We start from the raw sequence: 27,658 nt of genomic DNA on the forward strand, positions 1-27,658 counted from the left end.
GATTTTGATGGACATAAATTTTCATTGTAAATAACATTTCTTCTTCTCCTGTACATTCTTTTAAAAATATTTTATTGATGCCTTTAAAAAAAACATTACTATCATTTCCCAGGACCAACTCCACAAGAGAACCCTCCCTTTTAACGAAGTTCACTTAAAACCAAACCAAACCTCATTCTCTGCCTGTATTCCACCATTTCTGTGCTGAGAGGAGAGAGCTGTTTGATCTTCAGCTCTCTGGGTTCAGGGCTGACTGTGGCATTGATCTGAATTCTAATTTCTTTTAGTGGTGTTTTCCTGTATGTCATTGAGGTCATTGTGTTTGGTCTCTTGGTTCTGCTCTATTTTCCAAGCATGCCAAAAGTTGTATTTGATTCTGTCCTTTCCTTCTCCCTCTCCTTCCCTCTCCTTCCTGTTCCTCTCTTTCCCCATCTCTCTCCCTTTTTTCTTCCTGCTCTTCCCTGTCCCTTCCTTTCTTTTGCCATCTCCCTTGGTTCCTCTTCCTTTCTCTCTTTCTCTCCCACTGCTTCCTCTCTCTCTTCCTTTCTTCTCCTCCTTTACTTTTCCATCTTCTTTTTCCTTTTCTCATTCCTCTTTCTCCCTTTTCTTCTCCTCTTTCCGTCCTTCTCTCCCTTTTCAGGATACTGAGGCTAATAAGGAACCAGGGAAAGAACTGCGCAGGGCAGAGAGGAGAACAGAGGAAACCAAAACACATTTAGCTCTCCTGGAGTAGACGATATAGGTGTAGGGAAGGTGGCAGATAAGATGAAGGCAGTACAAATAGCCTAAAACCTTTGAAATGAAGAGGCATGGTAGAAATTAGTTTCTGAGGCTATTGGAACCAAGATTTTGGAAAAGAGACCATTAAGTTTACATTATCTCCATAATGCATTTACCTGGAGTCCTAGGGGATCACTTGTGCTTTTAAAGCAACAGTGGTCTGCCACTGTTGGAAACTCTTGTCAAAAGATCTGACGTAAAAATATCCCCATTCTCCTATGTCATCCTTTCTAGCTAAGCCACTTCCCAGAAGCAAACAGGGGGGCTTTGACTGCCCATCAGTAAGTAATCAGGGACTCTGGCTTCAGCGGAAGGACACCCACCGACCTAGATTAGACATAAATTGTTAGGCCTTTGTGGGCTCACCAAATATTAAGAAATAATAGTTATAATAATAGGGTATACAAAGCACTTTTCCCTATATTAACCTTGTGGGTGAAGTGTTGTAATTATCCCCATTTTATAGAAGAAGAAACTGAGGATGAAGGGAGATTAAGTGATTTATATAAAGTCATAAACCTGATAAGTTTCTGGGGCAGGATTTTAAGACCTTTCTGAGTCCTGGTCTTTCTTAGGTTTTTCTGAATCCAGGTCCAGTGCTCCATCCACTATCTTACCTGCCTTAATTGTGTGTGTGTGTGTGTGTGTGTGAGAGAGAGAGAGAGAGAGAGAGAGAGACCGACTGACCAATAATGCCAAGACAAATAAGTCCAATGCTTTTAAGGAGTTTACAATCTAGTTGGGCAGTTAAGACAGTGATTGATACATGGCCATAGTCTAAAGTGAGATCATTGACTAGGACAGAGGTACAAAGAGCTATCAGAACACGTAAAGGACCAGGAAGGATTTCAGGGAAGACTTGGTGCCTCATGCCCTCAGTCAGTCAACAAGTTTTATTAAGTGCCTGCCACGTGCTAGGTACCATGCATATTAGAGTACCTAAACCATATTTTATAGGAGTGATTCTTGGTGAAAAAAAAATCAGATGTTTACCTTGTCTTTGACTCAATCTAATTGAAAAGGCAGAAGATTTTTACAAGCAAACTCAGTTGATTGGTACATCAGAGCTACTGTTCAGAAAGTATACAAAGCATGATGTGACATTAGGCCAGGTATAGCTGGTGAAAATCAATCAATAAGCCATGACACTGTAGAACAACTTCATGGCTTTTTCAGAGTACTCATCTATGCCCGTGAAATTTATTTTAGTTACGCTTACAAATTCTCTTCTCGCAGAAGCCAAGCAACCAAAGGTCTCTTGGTTTAAGAAGAATAAAGGCAGGTTAACTATCCAGCTTGGTATCAGGTAATGCTGGACCTCCCAAATAAAAACCAACCCAAAGCTTTTGATAATAACAATTATGAATAATAATAATACTTACATAACATGTTCAGATTTATAAATTTTTTTACTCATAGATAACTATGATTATCTCCATTTCAGAGATGAGAACATTGATGCTCATGGAGGTTCAGTGATTTTTCCATGGTCACATAGGTAGTAAGTGTTGGAGCTGCTTAGAGAGTGCAAGCTCAGGTCAAAAAACCTCATTGGTGCCTTATTGGTTCCGATGTATTTTTATTTAATTTGCAGTGAATAGGCATTTGAGAGCCAGAGGCTGACTATGCTATTTCATTGTGTTAACTCATTCCTTTCTCTGATTCCTCAGAATGGTATGAAAGTGACCTTGGGTTCTTGAAGGCTATGCCAGTGGAGTACCAATGCAGGTAGATTCTACCAGGGTGTGAAAAGTCCTGGTGTGAGCCTATCCTCAGGCTATCTAGGGTTAGCTCGAGCTATGTTGTCTTAGACTAGCCAGAGAAGCATAGAGATGCTTATTATCATAGAGGACTGACCACCAGGTAATGAATTTATTCTGCCACGACAAACAGTGAAGCCAGTCGAATTTAAGTACTGCTTGTAATCTTATCTGGAGAAAGAATTGTCTACATTGGTAAAATCCTTGATTTTTAGAGTACAATAGAACTGATTCATCTGTCTTTTGGTCTGACAGTGTTACCTCATTAATTGAATATATGGATCAGGGTGTTGTTCAGAATGCGAAATGTGATGGATTGGATCTTGAGAAAGCTGATAATATCTTTCAGGTACTCCACAGGACTTTTCATTTCATTAGAGTATTGAAGATAGAGTTTTAAATTCTGTTTGCTCTTCAAATTAATACTTTTAAAGGCCAAAGGGGACTTTGGGGAAAGAAAAATTCATTCTTAATCTTTGGAGATACATCTTTTGAATCTGACAGAATTGATGGTAAATAAAATTTTGTAGATTTTTTGGAATAAGGTCATCTTAGAATGTACATTCTCAAAATGAAGAGTTTTCCTTCATACCTAGTCAATTAACAGAACAAGTGGGAGAAAAAGGTAGTTTAAGACAAGCACTGAGTTTACTATGCCATATTATACATATATATACACACACATATACATATATATATATTTATATATATATATATATGTCATATATATATATATATTGTGTGTGTGTGTGTGTGTGTGGTGCTTTGAATCTTAGATGTAGAGCTGGATGGCATCTTAATGGCCATCTAGTCCAAGGGTGACTAGTGCTAGGTTATTCAAGTATTAATTTGAACCTAGATCCTGATTCTACACCCAGCATCCTTTGCACTATAACCACACTGCCTCAAATATGAAGCAGGTTGGTGAATAAGTCAGTGTCAGTGGATTGTAGAGTATTTGGATAGGAGTGAGTTGCGCTAGGTGGCTGAGTGGATAGAGCACTGGGCTTGGAATCAGGAAGACTCCTCTTTCTGAATTCAAATCCAGCCACAGACACTTACTAACAGTGTGAGCCTGAGCAAGTCACTTAGCCCCATTTGCCTCAGTTCCTCATCTGTATAATGAGCTGGCATGGGAAATGGCAAACCACTCCAGTATCCTTGGCAAGAAAATCCCAAAATGGGGTCACAGAGAGTCAGGCACAACTGAAATGACTCAACAACAACAAGGGTGAGAAGACTGGAAAGGTAGGAAGGGGCTTGTTTATTAAGGGTTTTAGAAGGAAAGCAGAGGGTTTTGTCCCTGATTCTGAAGGTAATAGAGTGCCAATGGAGTTTATAGAGTAGGAAAATGATGGTCAGATACACAGTGTGAGTGAATCACTTAGGTGGCTGAGTGGAGGATGGACTGGAGTGGGGAGACTTGTTCAGGAGGGTGGGAAAAATACTTGTAAGAAGGATGCTTCATGATTTAGTACTTACTTTTCTAGCATATTAGCCTTTAAGCCCACGCAAGTTCAAATCCCTCATTCCATCTTTATGAGAGAGAAAAAGGAGAAAGAATCTCTCGGACACTGGACGTTTTTTTTTAGGAAACCAGGGATAGGCTGGGTCTTAGGGACAGGACCCCTTCTTCCCTGTGTCTCCCACCATTTATAATCAGCAATCATAGATATAGTGCAGTATCAAGAGAAGATTAAATATATTATGTATATACATACAAATAATAAACTTTTAAAGGTTTTCATCAAAAGTATCCAAAATAAAGTTAAGTGCTTAAGGAGCTGAAATTGTTACCTGGAATATTATCTCATCAATCAGACATTCCAAACAACTGAAGCAATGTGGGAAGCATTAATGTACTTTCATAATATTTGATAATGACCAAAGTCAGCTTAATCTCATCAGAAACATATCTCCAAATACCATATTACAGTCATTTTTTCTTCAGAAAATTTCATGTAGACAGCAAATCCTCTACATCATTGTATAAAAGCCTATTTGCCGTAAAGAATTTTTTTCTCACCTCTTCCCTAACTTATTTTAATTAAAATTTTTAAACTAACAAACATTTATTTCCTCTTCCTTCCACCCTTACCCTCTATAGGAAAAGAAAAAGAAAACTCTTATAGTAAACATACGTATTCAATCTTGTCCATGTCCAAAAAATCTGTGTCTCATTCTGCATATTTAATCTTATCGCTTATCAAGAAGTCAATAACAGTCTTCATTAGTCCTTTGGAATTATTTTTGACCATTATATTGATCAGAGTTTTTAAGTATTTCAGAATTGTTCATTTTACGATGTTTGTTATGGTATGAACTGTCATGGTTATACTTACTGTTGTCCCTTCCACGTTGGGGGGGGGGGCAGGGTAGGGTCAGGGTACCTTCATGGTCTGGAAAATCTGCATAAAATTTTTTGGCCTTCCTTTCATACCGAAGAAGAAGTCTGAATTGTTTTGGTTTCTTTTATGGGGTGATTACAGTACGTTATTGTAAAATTTGGGTTAATTATTTGTTTATATTTTAACTTTAAAAAAGAAATTATATATATGGTATTAAAAGATAAAATATGTTAATATTATATAATACTGTACATATATTTTATGCATTTCTGAGTTTCTAAACTTTTTCTGTGCCATCTGCGGCTTCTACAAAACTCCCTCCAAAATTCCTGTTTAAGTTCTCGTGCCAACTTGTGATATATCAAAATTGCAATGGAGAAAGTCGCAATGTGGAAAGGATAGCTGTACTTCACACTGCACCAGTTTGTGAAAATCTTCCCCTTTGAAACTTCTTATGGCTCCTGCTTAGCTGGGTTACATACTGTTTCAGTAAATGGATTAAAGGCCAGAGGCCCCAGTGCAAAATGGGCTGCTGACAGGACATTGGGGTAGGGGGAAATGTGATGCAATATGGCTCCCTAACTCCTAATATCCTGCCTGCCTGCTAGCCCATTTCGCACTGAGGCCACTGGCCCTCAGACCTTTTATGATAATGGTATAACCCAGTTAACCATGCTGGAAGAGAATTGGTGCCCTGTGTTCTCCCCCCAGAACAGTTAAGAAAATTAAGATGTCTTATAGCTAAGAATAGTGTCAAGAATCAATTAATGGCATCCCGTCAGGTTATAGCTTGAAGGCATGAACTAATGATAAAATAAATTAACATTATCTTGGAAGCAATTGAAACCTGCCTAAAATACTAATTTGAAAGTTATAGTTTCTTCTATACTGAGAGCCCCAATCCAAGGAAAGGGATTATGTCTCCAAACCACAATCAAATGGGCAAGTAGACTTTGCTTTGCAACTGTCCTGCATTAAACTAACACCACCCCTTGTACTGGCTAGTCGTTTGATTTTTTTTTTAGGTGACAGCTGACACTGCAAAGTTTTTAGATAGCATCGGTTTATACTTCAGACTTACTGTTGGCTAGAGTAAAACTATAAGAGTGCTGAAATACATTATCCATACTGAGGTTCCACTGTCTGGGCAAGATGATGGTAGCATTCTTTCTTTGGACCTAGCCCAAAGAAGTTGGAATCAAATTCCCATTTGGAATTCTGCCTCTACCTCTGCTAAATACGACATTCATACTGGTTTCATTATGTTTATAGTTTAACGTTTTATTGGTGCCTTTTTTGGTTTTTTTTTCCCCCTGCATGATAATCACTTTATATGTGCACCATCACTACCCTCATATCTCATCCACTCACCACCAACTACCACCACCATGAAATCCTCCTTTATAACAAAGAAAAATACTTAAGAAAAACCAACCAACACAGTGATCACAACAAACAACATTCGAAAATTCTGCCCCATGAAATATATACCACCTGTCTGTTGACAGGTGGTATATATTTCATCACTGGTCCTCTGGAATCAAGTTTGGCTATAGTATTTAATCTGATTTCTAATGTCTTTTAGGGTTATTTTCATTCATATAATTAATGTAATTGAAATACTGTTTTCCTGGTTCTCCTTATTTCATTCTTTCAGTTCACACAAATCATCTTGTGTTGTTCTGAATTCTTCACATTCACCTTTTCTTAGAGAGGAGTAATATTTATCACAGTCATATACCACAGTTTATTCAGCCATTTCCCCAGCCAATGGACACCCCATTTCTTTCCAGCTTTCTGCCAGTATAAGAAATGCTACTTTGGTATATATGGAACATTTTTTTCTGTCACTGACTTCCTTGGGATATTGTTTCACAAATAATACAGGGGAGGCGCTGGAGTTCTTGGACACCAGCCTCTAACAGGTTCACTCTTGATTTGGTCAGACAGTAAGGAAGGGAAGCCAGTTTTGGAGGGGTTAATAATCTTACTTTGTTCTAGTCTATTCTTCTCAATGGGAGTTGCTGTTAATAGGAACACCAACTCCTACAGCATTCTCTAATCACCCTTCTCCAAGGGACTGGCGTGAAGGGGGGGCAACTACCCCTATGTCTCGATGAGGTCAATTGAGACAGGCACAGCTTGTGCAGTCCCCTAAATCCCCTCAAACCTCAATGGGGGACGGTTGAGGTAGGTACATGCATTCCAGCTTGTGCACTACCCAAATCCCAAATGGGTTCCCTCATGGGTTCCCCCTTCGCTGACCAGTGCCCACTTGCTTTATAAGGCAACAGACAAAGAAGGCATCTTGCCAACATGAAGCTCACGAGTTAACTTTAGCCATATCGTTATTCGATGCAAGTATAGTAAATATCACATGTCACCCCTATATCTCACTGAGCAGTCTCAGTAGGACTGCCTATCACTATGACTCTGGGAATTACTATATAGGATCCTTGGGGCTATTCTGGGAGTTATTATCTAACACCTAGAAACTAGACATTGCCATGGCCACAGATCCTTGAAACTAAACTCTAAAAAGGATAACAAAATCCTGCTTCCTTGGATATATAGCCAGTAAAGAGACCACTGGGTCAAAGGCAATGAACAGTAATGTGGAAGCCAAGGCACCCAGTCACTTTCTCTACTGCCCAGATTGAAAAGTAGAACAGGGGAAACATATAACAGTGTATGAAGGATAGCACAATATGTGGGAATGTTCACTCACAGGGCAGCTGGAAATCTAAGTAAATTGGGATGAGGAGATAAATTCCATTTGGGGACTTAGCCCCTAATTGTTCCATGCCCAGAACGCTTTTCCTCCTCTATTCTACTAACCTCTGACTTACCTTCCTTTAAGTCTCAACTAAAATCCCACCTCCTAGAGGAAGCCTTCCCCAAACCTCCAGTGGCTTCTTTCTGTTAATTATCTCCTGTTTAGCCTGTATATAGCTTGCTTTGTGTAGATTTGTTTGCATATTGTCTCCCCTACTAGATGGTAAGATTTTTTGTTTTGTTTTGTGTTGTTTTTTTGGAGGGGAGAAGGCAGGGCAATTGGGGTTAAGTGACTTGCCCAAGGTCACACAGCTAGTAAGTGTATGGTAAGCTTTTTGAGGACAGGAACTGTCTTTTCCTTTTTTTTTTATATCCCCAGCTCTTAGCATAGTGCCTGACAATGTGTAGGCACATAGTGGCACTTAATGAATGTTTATTGACTGGTTGATTGATTGGTAGGGGCACAGATTGGCTGGTACCTCTGAATAAAAAGCAGCCTGAACTGAAGTTTCCTATCATAATGTCTTTACCCTCTTTCTCCACCTTGGAGTTAATGACTAAAGTTTTTTGGTTTATAGGACTGAAAAGAGAGTACTTTTATCTCACCTGAAACATTTTGCAGCATAAGCCTCTATTTAGTGGCTCATAAAAGATTTTATGCTTCATCTGTTGTACTTAGGGTGGTAGTATACAATGTACTTTGGAAAAGATAGGAAATGTGCTGTTCTCATTGGAATGGTGAATTGTAATCAGGTGTGTTGTTGAACACCTCATTTCCTTAATGTGTGAGAATGTGTGCCTTGGCAGAAGGTGTCAAAGTGAACACAAATACTGCGTTTAAATAACCCTAAAAACCCCAGCCCTCCAGTCCTGAAAACTAACAGGGTCTGATTGCTCCCCTTTGCCTAGTTTTTTCTGTCTACGCCCAGATCTTTCACCATGGACTCCTTCGATGAGACAAACAAAGACACCTGTTGCTGACTGAGCTCAAAGTGTTCTGTAAACAAACTAGGAGTGTACTGATCTCTGTAGTCTAACCCCAGCTCTGCTGGGGACTCACTGGGGGACCTTGGGTGAGGCGCTTAACTGCCATCTGCCTCAGTTACCTAAGCCATAAGTTTCTGGCTCATTTCCCAGGAGGGGTGAGGGAACCTCTGTATTTGACATTATTATTAAAACAGACATTAGAAACACAATTTGGACTAGCAGTTCTTCGATATAGATCATCTTAAACTTTGCAAAGCACCTGGCACACATCTCATTTGAGCCTCACAACAGCATTGTGTGAGAGGTAGCATGACATGAGGGCAGAAGTCCAAGATCTGGGTTCAAATCCTGATTTTGGCACATCCTAATTGTGTGATCATGGGTAATTCACTTAAATTCAATGTACTCTCTCCCTCCAGGATTCTGTGTTGTAGTTAACGATCTGCTTTGGCAGTTCCTGCACTGATGAAATCAGAGATCTGGATCTCCTCCCTCCCAAACCTCTACTCTCTGAGATGGGTGTACCAGGTGTTATTATCCCAGTTTTACAGGTTAAGAATTTGTAGTCACAGCTTATCCAAGGTCACATATCTAATAAATGCCAGAGGTGAGAACCTCTGTCAGGCTTTAAGCATTCTATCTACTCTTTCCATAAGAAATCTTGCCATAAGAAAATAGGCAAATATCTGCTTATCTGTGCCACAGTAATAGCACACTTCTATTTACTCTCATTCTGCAGTGAAGTGAAGGAAACTTCTTGTATTACAGAGAAAAGAGACAAGTAGACACAGAAAGACACAGAAAAAGAAACAGAGATGGGGAGAGAGAAAATGAGAATAAAGTGGCAAGGTCACCAAGTTCAAGGAATATGTGAATATAAAGGTCTTGTCTTCACTCCCATTCTGTTGTTTTCACTACTGGAGCTAGCCAGATCACTACTATGTTTTGTTTATTCACTTTTTAAAAATTACCCCCCCAATTCACCAGTTTGAGTGATGGGCCATTTGTTGCTGTTCAGTCGTGTCTGACTCCTCGTGACTCCATTTAGGGTTTTCTTGGCAGAGATATTGGGGTGGTTTGACATTTCCTTCTCTAGCTCATTTTACAGTGAGGAAACTGAGGCAAACAGGGTCAAGTGACTTGACCAGGGTCACACAGCTACTGCGTATCTAAGGCCAGATTTGAATTCATGAAAATGAATCTTCCTGTCTCTAGACTGGGTACTCTGTGCACTATGGCACCACCTCGCTGCCCTAATAGGCCCTATATACTGCTCGAGCAGCTGTGCATTACTAGGATGGGCTCAGAGTCTTCTCTATCCATTGGAGATGTGTTATTTCATAATTTGCCCCCAAAAAGGGAAACGTTTCTTGGAGTCTTTCTTTTAGGAGATGGCTGGAATAGAAAAGCATTAACTATTTACCATGTGCTCCACCCCCCCAAATACTGTAATAAACACTTGGGATACAAATAGAAAAGACAATTCCTCTTCTCAAGGAGCTCATGCTCTATGAGGCAGGGAAGGACCAGTTCATGGCAGATGGAAAGACCAGGCTGTCCTTGGATTCAGGCAGGGAGGAGTGTTTGGCAGATGCTAATTAACAGACTTCCTTTAAACTTTTGTCATGATTTGCAATGCATTGGGAATTGTTCTTAAGTATTGAACCTTTTGGTGCTGGACTTGAATGTTATTCTCATCATTTTGCCATTAGTCAGAGACTGAATTTCTATCTGTTAGTGAGAGAGGGCTTTTCTATCACATACAAATGTAAATGAACATGTATGGGGGTCACATATTTAGAGACCATTTAATCCAACCCTCTCACTTTATAGATGAGGAAATTAAGACTCAGATAAATGAGTGGCTTGTTTGTTGTCACACAGCTCCTAAGTGTCCAAGGCAGCAGTTGAACCCATATCTACTTGACTTCCAGGTCAAGCATTCTATCTACTACACCCTGCTGTCCCTCATCTTATAAAGCTATCCACACTGGGGAGAAATAAATTACCAACTGCAATGACATGAAATGATAATACTTTCCATTGATAAAACATCTTTAGCTTTTCAAAATGCTTTCATATACGTTGTTATTTGATCCATATCACTAGCTCATAAGGCAAGTAAAACATCCCCATTTAAAGGGTAAAGAACCGAGGTGCCAAGATGTAAGTGATTTGCCCGCAGTCACATGGCTGGTCAGTTGCAGAGCTAAGTAGAGAATCCCAGTGCCCAGTCTCCGAGCCCTTTGTTCTTTCTCCTATCCTCTGCTGCTGTATCTCACACTAGAACCAAACTTAGAAGCTCAAAGCTGAGAATACCTTGGTTCAAATTCCAACTTAGACACATGCTGTGCAACTCTGGGCACATTATTCAACCTTTCAGGTCTCTAAACAATAAATTGCAAAGAAGTAGTTAATTTGAAGCGATGAAGAGTTCTTCATACCAATGAAATTACTAGTCCAGTTCCTGTCCCTAGGCTATCAGCATTTATATTATATATTTTTAGCAATACAGTACTTTAGTTTTTGAATCGCTCCTGTGAGGCACAGAAGTATTGGACACCCCCATCCCGTTTCAGACCTGCACATGCTGCCCCCAGTCCCTCTCCAAAGCCCATGTAAAGAGCTATCTGCCCATCAACATTCTTGAACCAATCAGAGGAAAATAAAATGGTTGGTCTACCTTAAAAAAAATTAGAAATTCTAAATTTTTTTCTTAAGTTGGAATTTAGCAGGCAAAATAATGAATTAGGTAGCATCATCTATTAATTTTTTTAAAAATTAGGTAGCCTTATTAGCAAACCAGTAGTTTATTTGTTCTCTCTCTTTGTCACTTAAAGGGACAGGGTCGGTGAATTTCCATTACTGTTGGTGCATTTATTATCTCTGAATTCCATTTGTGTCCACAACATGAAGAAGGGAGCAAACATATCTAACTCTTACCATTTGCATTGGCCTTTGTCCCAATTTAATCCCTAATCCTCATAGTCTTCCTAAATGACAGAAAAGAATAAGCCATAATTTATATGAACTGAAATGAAGTTAAGTGATTTCAGCCCAAGGTCGTGAAGTGAAAGAGCTTGTGCACAGAATTAAAATAGGATTTTCTTGAGTTCTGTGCTTCAACATAGAAACCATATTTCTCTTTTTTCTATACTTCGCTGACAAATTATGACCTTTTTCTCCATATCATTGCCTGAAACATATCTATTCCTCACCAGGCCCTTGTAAATGCCTTTCTATTATTTCTTGTGAATGGGGCATACTAAATGCACTCTATATCATTCTGTTTCTGATTCTATACTATAAAAAAGTTATTACCTATAAAAAGAACATCACCAGAAAGTTAGCTCATGTCAGGAAAGATCACAGTTTGAGACACATCTCAGATATAATTGAGGCTGAAATTTAAATCTTGACATTTTCTATGCTCCTATGTGCAAGTATGCCTCATTGCAGGACATGTACTGCTGAAAAAAAATGATGCTTAAATGGAATCATATTAGCGTCCAATTAATTACCTTTTAATTTCTGAACTGTGGCATTATTTTTCTTTCTGGTCCATTTTTGATCATCAGAGATATTACGATCATTGCTTTTTGAGGTTGGAGAAGAGCTTAGAGGTCAACCCCCTCATTTTGCACGAGTTACAGAAGCCCAGAAATTAAGTTGCTTACCCCAGTCACATAGGTAATGAGATTTGAACCCTGATCTTCTGATGCCAAATCCATCCATCATTCTTTCTACTGTGTACTATGCTATCTCCAGCACCCATATAGTTCCTGCTACATAGTAGGCGCCTAAAAAAATGTTTATTGAATTTGTTATTATTGAATCTCCCCTCCTCCAAAATTTTTTTTTTCTTTCAGGGTTTTCTTGTTCTTGTTTCTCCACTTTCTTTACTACTATTCATAAGATCTCTCAATCCAAAAAAATTGTCATCAATATCTATAAACAAATCTATAAATAAAATATCTCTACATAATATCTATAAATAAACATTATAAACAAATATAAACCAGGAATGTTTAAAATATTTAAAAACATCTATTGGCAATATGAAAAATTGCTCTTTATGGTCTCCAGACCATAAATTTAATATATAATATATTTGTAAACTGTCAGAGATTGTATCATTTTCCATCTTTCTCTCACCAGTACCTGGCACACTGTCTTACATATAGTAGTATCTTAACAAATCCCTGCTAATATATATTGGAGGCATGGTTTTTTTTTTTTTTGGGCAGGGCAATTGGGGCTAAGTGACTTGCCCATGGTTACACAACTAGTACGTGTGTGTCAAGTGCCTGAGGCCGGATTTGAACTCAGGTCCTCCTGACTCCAGAGCCAGTGCTCTACTCACTGCACCACCTAGCTGCCCCCAGGCATGGTTTTCTTAAATTAGACCACATGTATTTTTAAGTACCACAACCCAATAACTAAATAACTTGAGACAAAGGTACCCTAGGAGACAGGGAAAAGAAAGGAAAGTTCTGTCTCAAGCCTAATTTTGTTTTATACCAAAAATCCAAAAGGATTTTCTATCTTCTACCCCTTGGGCACAATCATTTCCCATGAAGCTGCTGGTGTAGAAGCAAGAAGCTCTCCACAGCAGGAGCTCATTCCAGAGAGGGCAAAGAGTTGAAGTGAACAACAGGTCAAAGGGATGCTGCCCAGCTTGTTGCATTGAAATGGAAAATTGGGCGTGAAGTTTGTGCATGCTCAGACATTGGGCATCTTTGAAACCTTAGTTATAGATTTTGTTTCTCTGCTTGCCCCCTGTTACTGGCTCCCTCAGTGGTCCCAGACCTGGCTTCTACCTCAAGCCCACATTTGTTTATTCCTTCCTGTTAGGTGATGCTCTATGCATCTCTTGCTTCTGTTCACAACTAAGTCTTTACCATTTTAGACTGTCCCCCTTGTCCGGTTCTGCCCCCCTTCCTTCTCCCCCCCCCACATATGGATAGGACCAAACCAAACAGCCCAGCTTCTTATACACTTGCTTCCAACCTTAAGAGCTCTTAGGATTTCTTTGGAATGTAGAGGCCAGATACTATCAGCAGATAGCTGCTGATGGAAATCAATGCTTTTGCTTCTGGCCACAAATTCCTCAGAGGTCACAAAAGTGACCTTCAGCTAGTGTTCAAAATATGCCTTGTAAAGGAAGAAAAGGACTTTGCTAAGGGTGGGGTTAGCAATCCCTGCATGTGGACAAGCAAGCTTCCCCTAGGTTGCCAAAAGTATCATTGTGACCCAAAGTTGTGTGTGTCTGCAGAATCCAACAAGAAAGAAAGATAGTCTGCGCTCGGTGTTTGTTATCATTTTCCTTTGAGACAATGCAACAATAACTTACAGGAAATATTTGGTTAGTAAAATGAAACTTGGCATTTCTTTGATTCCTTTCAATTTTGACTGATAAAGTGCACAGCAAAGCCACATCTGACGCAATTGTCAATCTCATAATAATAAATGGGAAGGTTCTGAAACTCCAGATTCTTAAACAAGAGTTTTAGCTCCTTGCATTTGAGCAAATTGTGTTTTGTTTTTGCCCAAATAAGTTAGGACTGCAGCTGTCCCGTACAGCTAAATGACTCTGAAGTTTCCTTGAAGAAACAGTCATGTCACCGCTCTCTCAAATGGAGTTTATTGAAAGCACAAGGAAACCTAATTGTTAGCTGTGTTTACACTTGTAGTAAGCCTATTACATCCATCAGTCTGCTTCTTTCAAAGGCACAGACATCCACTAGAGATGGTCATTATTTGGATTGAATTTACTTGTCCCCCGGAAAAGGGCCACTGGCTGTTATTTCCCCCTTTTCTTGTCCTGAGTATAATGTTTATGCTTCTGACAAGCAGAGAGAGAAAAAACAAAGCATGGATAGGTTGACATCAGTTTAGATTAACTCTTGCTTTACTAGATGTCCTGGGAAGCATGGTGCTGCTCTAATGAAAGGCGGCATCTCCTTGTGTATAAGTCATCAGTTGATGTTGCAGGACGGGAGTCATAGGATCATAGATTTATATCTAGAAGGGACCTCAGAAGGCATCTGGTTCAACCATGTTGTTTTGTGGATGAGGGAACTGAGGCATAAAGTCTGTATCTTGTTCTCCAAAGTCAAGACTGTTTTTCTCGTCCATGGTGAATATACAGCTTCTCCTAGCATGCAGCTTATATGTGGATGACTGCTTTTTAGAGACTAAGTCAGATGGCAGTACCTGAAGAAAGATTCTTTGGGGAGAGAAGATGACTAGAGGAAGGGGGAAGTCCTAGCTGTGGCTAATCAGAAAACTCTGGGGCATGGAGACCTTGGTAAGGGGAAGGGGAGGAGTATCAAGCTGGGAAAGTTAACTGAATAGCCACTGATTTTCCCACAATCAAGGTCACTTCCCTATTAGGAAACACCCTAGTTGTTTGAACCATGACAGCCACATTCTGAGTACTCAGTGCATCAGTACATTATTCATTATGATGACAAAGTAGTGGGACCAGGAAGAGCAAGTATGGAGAGGTTGTACTGATAAATTCCCATGGCAAAAGCCATCTGGTACTCAGTCAGTCAATAAGTATTTGTTAAACACCTACTGTGTGCCCGGCACTCTGGGGATACAAAGAAAGCGAAAGGACAGCCCCTGCTCTCCAGGAGCTCACAATCCAAAGGCGCACACAACATGGAAACATCTATGACCCAGTGAGACGTATCAGGCTAAGTGGGAGATAATCAGGGAAGGTGCTGTCATTAAGGGAGCTCAGTAGGAGCACTAGATTCATAGTGAGAAAACCTGGGCTTGAAGCTTTGCTCTCCTCTTTATTAATGACGTGGCCTTGCACGTATCTCTTCATACCACTGGCCTCAGTTTCCTCATCTATAACATTAGGGGGTTGCTTTCTAAAGATGAGTTCTAAGATCTCTTCTAGAAATCCTAAGGAAGGGAGAAATAGCTCTGTCTTTTTTTGTTTTGTTTTTGGAGGGGGAAAGGCAGGGCAATTGGGGTTAAGTGACTTGCCCAAGGTCACATAGCTAGTGTGGCAAGTGTCTGAGGCTGAATTTGAACTCAGGTCCTCCTGACTCCAGGGCCGGTGCTCAAATCACTGTGCCACCTAGCTGCCCCCAAAATAGCTCTGTCTTTACTGCTAGACTGTCTAGCTAGCACATAGTGGGACCTTCAAAATAAGTGTTCATTGACTGGTTCATCTTCCGTCTTCTACTCATAGAAAATGCCTGAGGGGGAAAGGTTGAGGTCTATGAGCAAGAGAGATTCAAAGGCCCCTTGGGATAGGTACTGAAACATATAAATGTTAGGAGTCATCATCATCATCGTAATTGAAATAGTAAGCATTTTAACTAGATCAGGGGTGGGGAACCTGTGGCCTGAAGGCCATATGTGGCCCTCTAGGTCCTCAAGTGTGTCCCTTTGACGGAATCCAAACTTCACAGAACAGATCCCTTTAATAAAAGGATTTGTTCTGTAAAACTTGAACTAAAGGACGCACCCAAGGACCTAAGGCCACATGTGACCTCAAGGCAGCAGGTTCCCCACCCCTGAACTAGATCACATCTTAAAGAAGTTGTTTGTCAAAACAAAAATAGGAAATTAAAAAAAAACAAAACTCTAGGAATGGATACCATGAAAGCTAGAGCCCAGAACAGATCTTTCTTCATTTGGGGTCATAAGTTACATTGTTATGTATTTGAGACATGTGGACAAGGGAGCTTGAGAGGCTGATTGGGTCCCAGAGCATCTGACTGATCGCAGTTCCCCCGGGGGGGGGGGGTGTTTAGGGATGTCAGGCTGGTGTACTGTGAATAGGAATGGGGGGAGTAGAATAGGGAAAAGTGGGTGAGTTCAGTCTTGATGTAGAGGGTAGAGCATTTTGATGAGAATTGATGGGTGTGAAGTTACAGTCTTGTGTAGTTACTAAGCTTCAGTGAGTGAAGTTAGAAGGGAAAGTGTGGGGGAGAGGTCAAGCAAAGCCAGGAGGCTCAGCGGCCTTGACCTTGCATTTCCTTCCCTTGTGTGGTCATCCTGGGGTGTGCGTGGGAGGGAGGTGGCTGTTCCTAGTGCTAGTGTCGGTATTATGATTCATAAACCCCCAAATACACAGAGTGTACCAGTGTGGGAGCCAGTGACAGCGCTGTAGACGTATCTCACTTGAGCTGACTCCCAGGTCTGTTTCCTAGCATTGGGTACTTCCCAGATCATCCCACAGCCCTGCACACAGTAGCAGGTTTCTGCTGGGTAGAGAAGGAAACACTCCCTGAGTCTCATAGCTCTCCTGCAATGAAATCAGCTGCCTCCAACAGGAATGAATTCTCCTTAACGGGAAGTCTTCAAACAAAGTCTAGATGTACATTGGCTGAAGAATTCTTTAAGAAAATTCAGGAGTCAGGTAAGGGTTGGATTGGATGATCTCCTGGGGTCCTTTCCACCTTTGGGATTCTGTCTTTAACCCAACAGCCAGAATTTAACTCAAGACAACTGTCCACAGAGAAACCTGAACCCCAGGGCTATTGCTGTAGAGGTATTCACCATGTGTTCTTTTCTCTACCTTCCCCATCCACATTTTGTCCAGGTGAAATCTTGTTTAAATGAACATTATAGGCAGCTCTGAAGAGGGAAAGGAAGTCAGAAAAGTGTAACTTCAGGGGAGTATACTCCTTTGCCATGGCTGTGGTGGAGGGCTATGTGATAACTGCCTTCTATGTATAATAATGTCAGCCTTTTTTTTTTTTAGCATCATTTGGGGCTTCTATCCTCTCCTTTTCTTCCTACCCCATTTCCCCCCTCCAGAAGAAAATATGGTCCAGTTTTATTCCGTTAAGTAGATTCTTCTTCATTGTGCCTTTCTGAAACTGAATTAGAAGAATGTTTTCAGGAGTACCCTAAATGAGGTCAGTTATTCACCTCAGGCAAATCATGAGTATGATAGACTGGATCCCAAATTGACTTTCCAAGGGTCTTTCCCATGGACTTGTATTTTGGGGACCCTGCCCCTCCTCTTTTCTAGCACCTATCTCACCCCTAGCATTTTCTGATTGGCTAGTTTAATTGGCTCTCCACCCTATAGAGGGTCGAAAAGTTCAGGGGGAATAGGGAGGGGAGTGATTATAATATATTATTAATGGTTGTGAGAATTGGCATTGGCTAGGGCCTCGCCGCTAGGCTAATTGATGCCTTCTGTTGGGAAGTCTTTTGTTCTACTAGCCATACAAGGCTATGACTGTTCTATTTCTCAACATGATGGTACATTTCTTTTTTTATTCTACTTTATATGCTGTCCCAGCTGCTATTAGAATGAAGAACAATAGACCACCAGAAAGGTGGCTGGGAGAATAGAGGGGGTGTAAGAGGAATGGAGAACACACTGTCCCAAGAAACCCACACCCCCTCTGACTGAGCTAGAGGGCAGAAGGAGAGTCAGGGGTAGATGGAACAGGGAGAATCAAGGGTGGGGCAATTGGCAGACATTCAGGGATAAGCTTCAGGTCCTCAGCCTCATAAATGACTCATCTTGGCACAGGACACTAGTCTAAAATTGAATTCAGGGAGTGAATGGCTGGATCTCCCCTAAAACTCCAGAGGGTTGTTACAGCTTAGTAAGGAATCCGCTATGACGGGATGTTGTAAAGATCAATAAAACCTTGGAGAGAATGGGAAGAAAAAAAGGAAACAATGGAAAGGGGTTTAAACACTAATGAAATCATTCCCACATAAATCCACGTCTTGGAGTTGGGAAGGCTTGGGTTCAAGTCTCACCTCTGACACATACTAGTTGGTTAAGCCTGGACTAGTCATTTAACTTAATTCATTAAATCTCAAGACTTGGTTACAAGAAGACTCCAACATGCACTGGCAGTGGAAGTTCTTCATTGAGGACTCCTTTCACTGACAAAATCACAGGTTTTGTTTAAAATAAAAAACAAACAAGTCTGTTGGACTATGTCCTAGGATGGGATAGAAGCATATTGTGGCCACTGAATCTTTTTCTGTGGGAACTGAACCAACAAAAAAGCAAAAAGTGGGACAGCCTCAAATATTCAGGTGCCTGAGTTAGAACTAGTTAAAGTTTAAAAAAAAAACACCACCACCAAAATGGCATATGGGTTGGGGGAGTAGACATTCAGGCACCTTGGCTTAAATGTCAAAAGAATAAGGTTCTATTCTTGGCCCTGTCCAGTTAGACAAGCCTCCTAACCTCCCTGTATAGGAATTTCCCTTCAGGCAAATGAAGAAAACAGCTATTGGTATTTAAACAATAATCGTATCTAACATTTCTATAAATACTGAAAGGACTTTTTCCCCAAGGGCTCTGCAAGATAGGTATATATTTAGCCCCATTTTAAAGACAATGAGCCTGAGGTGCCAGCTAGTGGGACGAAGTACCTCCCACCTTTTTTGAAAGGCTTCTGGACTGGGAAAAACCATCTCCTGTCTGTTTGTTAGAATTGCCAGTGGCACAGTGGCGTTCTCTGGGCAAGGGCCAACCGCATCCCAAATCCCCCCAAACTGTAACACTAGCAAACTTACCCCAACTCACAACAATACAGAAGGACAGTTCACAGCCATTGATTTACTCACCTGCCTTTCTCAGCAGACCTCACTTACTCTGCCTGGAATCACCATGGTGATTAACATATTCCCATGACCTCCTACTCTTTAGAAAAAAATTATTTTTCCCCAGTTACATGTTAAAACAATTTTTAAAGTTTTGAATTCCACATTTTATCCCTCCCTCCCTCTTCCCTCAGACAGTAAGCAATCTAATATAGATTATACATGTGCAATCATGTAAAACATCTCCATATTAGTCATTTTATACAAGACAAAAAGGAAGGAAGGAAGGAAGGAAGGGAAAAATTGTATGCTTCAGTCTATATTCAGACAGTATCAGTTCTTTCTCTGGAAGCAGATGGCATGTTTCATCAAAGGTCTTTTGGGATTGTCTTGGATCGTTTTATTGCTGAGAAGACCTCCTACTCTTAATATCCTTTTGCGATGCAAGTCCTCCTCCTTAAAAAACAAACTGCTATGCCCAGCCTCACCCCTAAGCCATGTTTCACATGCTGCTCCCTAACTCTTCAACACACCCCCAGTTCCCATCTGTCCATATCTGTGTCCTCTGGATGCCTGTTACATGAACAATAAACTTCTTTTCATCTTCAACCTTTTCTTTTCTCAGTCTTATTTTCTGGCGCTCACTGAGACCTGGCTCTGTCCTGATTATATTACATCCCTGGGACTATTCTTTCTATGACTGGATGCATTTTCTGTACTCATACCTACCTTTTCATCCACTTCATTGTAGTGGAGTAGTTGGAATATTCCCTCCTTCCTATTGCCTTTTCCAGATTCTCCCTCTAGCACCATTACTCAGCATTGTCTCCTTCTTTAAAGTTCATTCAACCCAAATTTATCATCCAATCCAGATTAGGGTGCCTGTTATCTAGGGTGCCAGGGCATTCTCCCGCTGCTCTAAATGAGTTCATTGCTTAGCACACAGCCCCTTCTTTCCATTTCAACTCCCATGAAGAGCATCAGAACTCTTTTCTTTGTATTATCCTTTCCTCCACAATACCTTGTAAAGCCCTCCAGGTTCCCTGAGTAAAAATTCAGATATTTAGGAATAGATCATCATTCATAATAAAATTTTATTTCATAGAATTGAATATTACCTTACATTGTCAGCTTATGGTTCTGTATCAGAGGGGCAGTGTGATATAGTGGCTAAATTGTCAGAGGCGGAGTCTGGAAAACTTTGTTTCAGTCCTGCCTCTTGACACCTCCTAGCTTTGCGAACCTGGGTAGGTCACTTAGCTTCTTGCTATATCTATAAAACAGGGATGATAATAGCAGGCGTACTGACCTCACAGAACAGTGTTCAGCTTAACAAGAATAATACATTAAGCTTTGCTTTAGTGCTATCAAAGTGCTATAGAAATGTGAGTTATTATTAACATGAGTATCTTCCTGCTGAGTTTACTTTCTGTACCTGTTTCTTATATCTAGAAGGGTCAAAGATAACTTCCAAATTTGTATTACTTTGCCGAAGTTCACTACATGTGGGATGTAAAATAGTCCTTATTTAGAAACTTAAAAGGTAAGGCACATCCAGTGCTAGCATCCCTAAGCTACTAACACTTTCTTTTTCCCATAAGCTCAGAAAAACCTAACCCTTGACTCCATTTTCATACAGATAAGAAAAACCATCTTGTCCCATCAAATGGAAAACAGCAACCAAATCTAGTCCTCATCTTTTCCTACCCTCCCTCTTCTCTCATCTATTGCAGAGTATTTTATCCCATTCAGTGCAGGGGAGCTTAAATATAGGGGACAAAACGTGGGTTTTCTTTTGTGCCCTCGTGAGCCTCTGTGTTGTTTTGTTGTTGTTGTTGTTGTTGTTGAAGAGGGAGAAGACAGCTTTTATTTTCTGAAAAAAAAATTATCTAAAGAGATAGGGAAGAAAATGTTTGCTTAAAAAGTCAAAGGATGATGAAACCATGGAGAATTGGTTCAGGGAAGGAAGAATCCATAGAATAAGACATAAACATTTTTGGAAAAGAAAAGGAAAAAGGAAGATAGAAACTAAAAATGAGATTAGGAAGAGAAAAAAAAGGTGTGTGAAAGGTGACTGAGTTCTTGGTCTGAAGTGTCCTTTGTACAACAGCTTAAAACAATTAAACTAGCCTTAGAAGAGTTGAATGAAAATTTATACAATAGAACCAACTTCAGTTGAATATAAATTCCTTGAGGGCAGGGCTTTTTTCGTTTTTGACTGTTTTTCTAGTGCCTAGCACACTTTCTTTTATATACTAGGCAGGTGCTTAGTAAATGTTTGTTGAAAGGAATCAGGTCTCATATTCAGAGAATTCTTGTGTTTATTTGTGTGAAATATGGACTGATTTTTTGTTTTTAAGGTCTAATAGTAGTTAAGTGAGATAAAAATGGGTGACTGTCATACCTGTCCTCACAGAGGATAAATTTCTATCAGACTTTTTCTAGGAATCCTTGATGACTCTCATATTTGGATAGTGGACTAAATAAGAAGGCATTCTTATATTAGTGTCCAAGGAAGAGAGAGATGGTAATGAATAGAATTGCTTTAGTTCCCCGAAATAGAGGACAAAACTGTTTGAACAATTTTAGGTTGTCTTTGTACATCACAAATCTCCCCATCGCAGTTACGATGTATTGCAGATCAGCATAAGAAATTAAGTGGGAATTTTGAGGGAGTCTTGCAGAAGCCACAGATGATGCATGAAGGCCAGCAGATGACACAGAACCTATGACCAAAAACTTAACCCAAATTTTACAACGAGGTGGTGTAAACACCCCATAAAAGAAAAAATTCGGATTTCTTCTCTGGTATGAAGGCAGAGCTAAAAATTTTTATACAGATTTTCCAGATCGTGGAGGCTATGCACCTCAGCCATCCATGATGTGGAAGGGATAACTAGCTTTATTCAACTAGTAAAGAAGAGAAAAAAATTGTAATTTTTAAAAAAGAAAATATTCTCTTGTATTGTTTAAAAAGCCACCTGATGCTAAATATTGGTTAATGTATAAAGCAGAGAATGCAGGTTGGGGGTCTATGAAAACCAGCATTTTGTACTCTCCTTTTTCCAATAGATATGTTTAGTCATTAATAGCCATTATTGGCCTCCACGTTGTAGAACACTAAGACCTAAAAACACTCATTTTTTCAGATGAACTTGAGCCAGTCTTCATTCTTCTAATAGCTATAATCATGGTGTCCTCAGCTCTTGCATTTATTAAAGGCTCATGAATATGCAGGATTCCTCCATCTCTGTAGTGACAGCGGCTTCTTGCCTTTAGATACAAAACTATTTCCAAAGTCTGGACTTTAAACGTTGACCTTTGGGATGGTTTGCTGCAAGGGCACCATCCATATCACCAGTTAAATTAATTTGTTTTCCTTTAGGACCATGGATTTTAAAAAATTTACACTTTTGTTCATGGTGTTTTTTTTCTTTTTTTTTTTATTCTTGGTCTTCCTTTCTTTGTTTTTTTGGTTTATGTTGTAAAATTCTTCTCGCAGCCTCTTATAGTATAGAAAGGGCAAAGGTAACCTCCAAATTCTTATTATTTTGTCCAAGCTTAAGATCCCTATAGAAATCTCCAGTGAATGTGTGTGTTTCAAATCCCTTAAAGTAAGATTAGCAAGGTTCTTAGAAGCAGGTCAAGAGCCGCTGTTCTCCACTCTTAGGTCGTGTCTGTATGTTTCGTGTAATAGGTATTATTTGGAATATAATGATTCACAGAATCTCAACATTGGAAGAAAACTTAGAGGTCATCTGGCCCAAACTGTACATAATCAAGAATCTTCTCACAACTTTGCTAACATAGTCACTTAGCATCCCTTTCAAGCACTCTTGAGAAGGGGAACCCATTACCTATATAAGCAGTCTGGTCATCTCACGGATAATATTTTTCTTTTCATTAAGCCTAAATCTATATCTCTGTACCTTTCACCTTCTTTTTCCAGATCTGTCTGCTAAGGCCAAGAGAAACAAATTGAATCCCTCTTCACCACAATAGCCTTTCAAATTCCTAAAGCTTTTCTGTTCCCACTAGGTTTTCTAGGCTAAACACCCCCAGTTCCTTCAACTGATCCATGGTTACCAGTCCTCCCATCATTTTGGTTACCTTCTGAATTCTCTACTCCACAGCTTATCACCATCTTCTCTAAAATATACTGCTCCAGACTGAGCAAGAAGCTCCAGATGTAGTCTAAGCAGAGGTCAGCGTGAGACCCTTATCTCTTTTGTTTTAGAACATTATGCCTTTTTTGTTGTTGTTGTTTTTTGGTATTTAAAAAGGCAGGGTGATTGGGGTTAAGTGACTTGCCCAAGGTCACACATCTCATAAGTGTGTCAAGTGTCTGAAGTCAGATTTGAACTCAGATCATCCTAACTCCAGGGCTGGTGCTGTACTCACTGCACCACCTAGCTACCCCAATTATGCCTTTTTTTTAACAGCCTACATTCAGATGAGGGTTTTTAACCCCATATCACACTGTTGAATTACCTCCAGGTCTTTTTCACAGCCGCTGTTATTTAGCCATACCTTCCCTGGGCTATGTTCATGTAGTCAGCTTTTGAACCCCATTTTTAGGATTTTGCATTCATTCCTAATAAAATTATCTTATTAGATTTTACCCATCATTCTAACTTGTTGAAAATGTTTCAGATACCAGTTCTGTCATTGAATATGGTATTCCAGTATCATCTTCCAATTTGGTAAGCTTGTCACCTCCATTTTCATCTAAATGATTAATGAAAATGTTAAGCAGAACAGGGTAAGGACAGATCCCTGTAAGACTTCCGCACCACTCCCTCCCCCCCATATGAATCAATCCATTGAATGACTACTAGTTGGATCTGGTAGTTGAAAAAATTCCAAATCCACCATTGTCCAATCCATATCTCTCGTCTTTTTTGTAAAGATAACACTAAGACTTTGCGTCTCCAAGTGCTTTCTTGAAATCCAGATACAGTAGATCTATAGGATTCTCTTGATCTAGTCCTCTAGTAATCTTATCCAAAAAAAGTAATGAGGAACCTTGCATGACATGTTCTTGATAATGACATGCTGGCTTTTATTGATTACTAGTTCCTTTTTGAAATATTTGCAAAGCATCCTATTAATATTTTATTTAAAAAAAACCTTCCAAGACTCAGTCAAGATTATCAGCCTCAGACACAAAACCCTTCCTTTAAAAGAAAAAATGGTTTCATTTGCCCAATTTGACTCATATAGTACCTTTGATTTTCCACAGTTCTTCAAAGATCTCATAGTGGCTTAGCAATCATTTCCCACTAGTTATTGCAGTAACTTGGGACATAGTATGGGTTAATGGTTCCTACATTAATTTGGCACCTTGATTTCTCTCTCTCTGAACCTCATTTTCCCTCTCTTTGAAACAAAGATAATGACCTTTATGGTGTCCATCTCATAGAGTTGTTGCAAGACTTAGCTAAAATAATATATGCGAATCACTTAGCAAAAATTTTAAATAAATATGTTATTATATCTCTTAAGTTTCTTTAGTCCTGGAGATTTAAATTTATTGAGGGCAGATAGCTGCCCTCTAAACATCTCATTTATTTTGGGTTTCAACTCCCTGGGAACTATTTTTGCTCTCTCCTTCTGGTTTCCTAGATCCTTCTCCTTGGAGGAGAAGACAGAAGCCAAATAGTATGAATAATTTTTCCCTCTTTCTTTCAGCCATTATTGATGTCCCATCCAGTTTAAGCAGAATTCCTGTTCCTTCTTTGATATTTCTCCTATCCCCAAGATAGCTTTCAAAAAGCCCTCATCTTGTCCTTAAACATTCATCCCTAGCTTCAGCTCTTGACAGTGTTTCACTCTTTTCTGCCTGCCCTTTTTTCTAAATCTCAGTTGGCCAAGAAGTTCCCTGTGTAGTAATACCAGTATCTTTGGGTGACTTTTCTCTGTTCTTCTTGATCAGGATTGTGTGTACTTGTATATTTCAGAATTTCATTCTTGAGATTTCTTCATCCCACTTTAGCCAACTTCACTTATTGAGTTTTATGATTTATTACCTCTTCTTTCTCTGAACTCTAACATCCACAACAAAATCTAGTTTGTGAGTCAAGACTACCCCGCTTTTATTTCCTGTCCTTTATTAGGAATTCAGAGGCAAAATGAAAACTTTCTTCCAAGTTTCATGGACCCTGTGAAAGCCCCTGATCTAACCATATACTCATTGGAGTTGTCAATAGTCATTCCTCTTTATCCTTTTCATCTTTCTTGTGTGGTTGGTTAGGCCAATCTTTTTTGAGTGGTGGTAGATCTCATTGAAGAATTTCAGTAGCATTTTAGTGCTTGATTCAGTCATCACAATGTCTTCCAAAAACAGGAACTATCTAGAGAACCAACCCGTAAGGAATCACTGTTCCATTTGAACTCCTCAAAGGCTATTTTCCATGCTGGTAATGAAAATTTGCCTCCTTTGATTAATAATCATAAGAGAATTGAGCAGTTATCTCTTTAATTCTATCTGTAAAGAAATATTGTTTGATAATAGTATTTCCATGGAAGACATCTTATTACAAGAGGTCCTTTATTATGTAATTGTCATGACCAAGCTTGGCCTGAAAATTGTTGAGAAAATATACCTTCCTCCTTTCTTTACAAATTTGAAATCTTTGGGTGTGTCAAGTACTGAATATATTGTCAGACATAGTTAATACGTTGTTTTGTATTGCTGACCTACTCTTTTTCTTATTTCTTTTTTATTCTTTGTTATAAAGGATAATTCTGGGTTGGAGGAAAGAGGCAGGTATATATTTAGAAATTAAGGAGATATAAACACAGAAGAGCTCAGTAAAAATATTTTTAAAAAGAAAAGATTCTTTAAGGCTATACTTTGCATCATTAAATCATTGTTACATTAAAAATGATCAAAAACATTTGGCATTCTTTACACCTTTCATTCATTCTCAGTGAGAATTTGGTGTACTATGGATAATTATTGGTAAGAGCCTGCCTGTTTCTCATATTTTCTTCTAATCTTTAATGAATTGATGATCTAATTTCTCAGGAACAACTAATTGTGGTAGGACTCCCAAATGGGTCATGAGTCATTTTCTTGCCAAGATAATTCACTTTTCGTCATGCTCACTGCTTTGCATTCTCCACCATCTGCCCACTACCTTCTTGAAAAAAATATTCCTGTCATATAGGTATGATGTTTGTGAACAATCTACAAGCCATTGACCTCTTTATTATCTGAATCCTGAGCTGTATTTTCTATTTATTTTCAACTATCTCCTCCTATGCCTACCTTTGCATTTAATTCACCCAGTTGGAAGGAGCTTGTTGAATTCTTAATATAATTTCTCTAACCCTTCTTCCTCCACAAACCCCACTATAAATGTTTATGCATAATGCAGTATTTTCACTAAAAGAACATTGAGAATATGCCTTAAATGTTATGTTAGGTTTTCTGCTTTGGACAGAATGATATAATAAACAGAATGACTTGTCTGTCACTTAGCTAAATTTCACTACTCTTCTATTTACGTTATAATCCAGAATTTTAAAAAAAAATCACCCTTTTCAGTCAATGTTTGGTGAGCTTTGAAAGGAAAATCACCATCATCATTGATAACATTTACCTAACACTTTCGAGGTTGCAGTGAACTTTTCATAAGTTGTCCCTTTTGATCCCCGCACCATTGTCCAGCAGCTAGAATCCTGGATTTAGAATCAGAGGTTAGGTTCAAATCTCCACTCTGCGTCTTACTGCCTGTGTTTTGGTAGAGACAATTAACCTCTCTAGGTTCCCATTTTCTCATGTACAGTGAAGAAGTTGGACTTCATGATTTCAAAGTTCCCTTCCGTTCCAAATTGGCAACCCTACAATCCTATAAACAGCCCTGGGAAATTCTTATCACAGGTATTATGTCGCCATGTTGCAGATGAGGAGAGATAATGAATAGAGAGCTTGACTTGGTATCAGGAAGACCCAAGTTTAAATCCTGCTTCTGATACTTACTAGCCTTGTGACCCTGGTCAAGTCACTCAATCACTTTCAGCTTAAGTTTCCTCAACTCTAAAATGGAGATGATGATATTGCCTACCTCACAGGGTTGTTGTGAGGATCAAAACATACATAAAGTACTTTGCAAACCTTAATGTGCTATCTAAATATTAGCTATTGTTGAGAGACTAGTATATGCAGTCTCCATCTTCAAAATGGGTCCTGGACAGAAATTCATTTCTAAGACAATTATTGGAATGCAAGACAAGATTCTCCCATAGGAACAATGTCATAGGAATGGATTAGAGAAGCAGATCAAGGTATAAAAGCCCATGTCGATCAATCAGCAACTATTCCTTAAGCACCTATTATGTGCCAAGCATTAATGGGAAATGCAAGGAAAAAACTGAAATCCCCCTCCCCCTTCCATTCTCAAGGAGCTGATATTCTGTCGGAGAAGACAACAGGTATACGTAAATAAG

At 39.4% G+C, this 27,658-nt stretch overlaps 1 protein-coding gene across 5 annotated transcripts in view; it reads left to right on the forward strand.

Moving 5' to 3' along the window:
• The window catches only part of KIAA1217 (KIAA1217 ortholog), a 392,388-nt gene that overhangs the window by 223,216 nt on the left and 141,514 nt on the right, over positions 1-27,658 (forward strand). The window contains exon 1 of one of the 5 annotated variants that reach the window (XM_036761525.1): positions 17,015-17,039. The exons of the other annotated variants lie outside the window; for them this stretch is intronic. The gene's annotated coding sequence lies outside the window, so the exon portion shown is untranslated. Of the gene's footprint in view, positions 1-17,014; positions 17,040-27,658 lie in introns of those variants that run through there. 5 annotated transcript variants of the gene reach the window in all.

This window comes from Trichosurus vulpecula, chromosome 5, assembly GCF_011100635.1.
Source record: "Trichosurus vulpecula isolate mTriVul1 chromosome 5, mTriVul1.pri, whole genome shotgun sequence".
Classification (NCBI taxonomy): Eukaryota; Metazoa; Chordata; class Mammalia; order Diprotodontia; family Phalangeridae; genus Trichosurus; species Trichosurus vulpecula.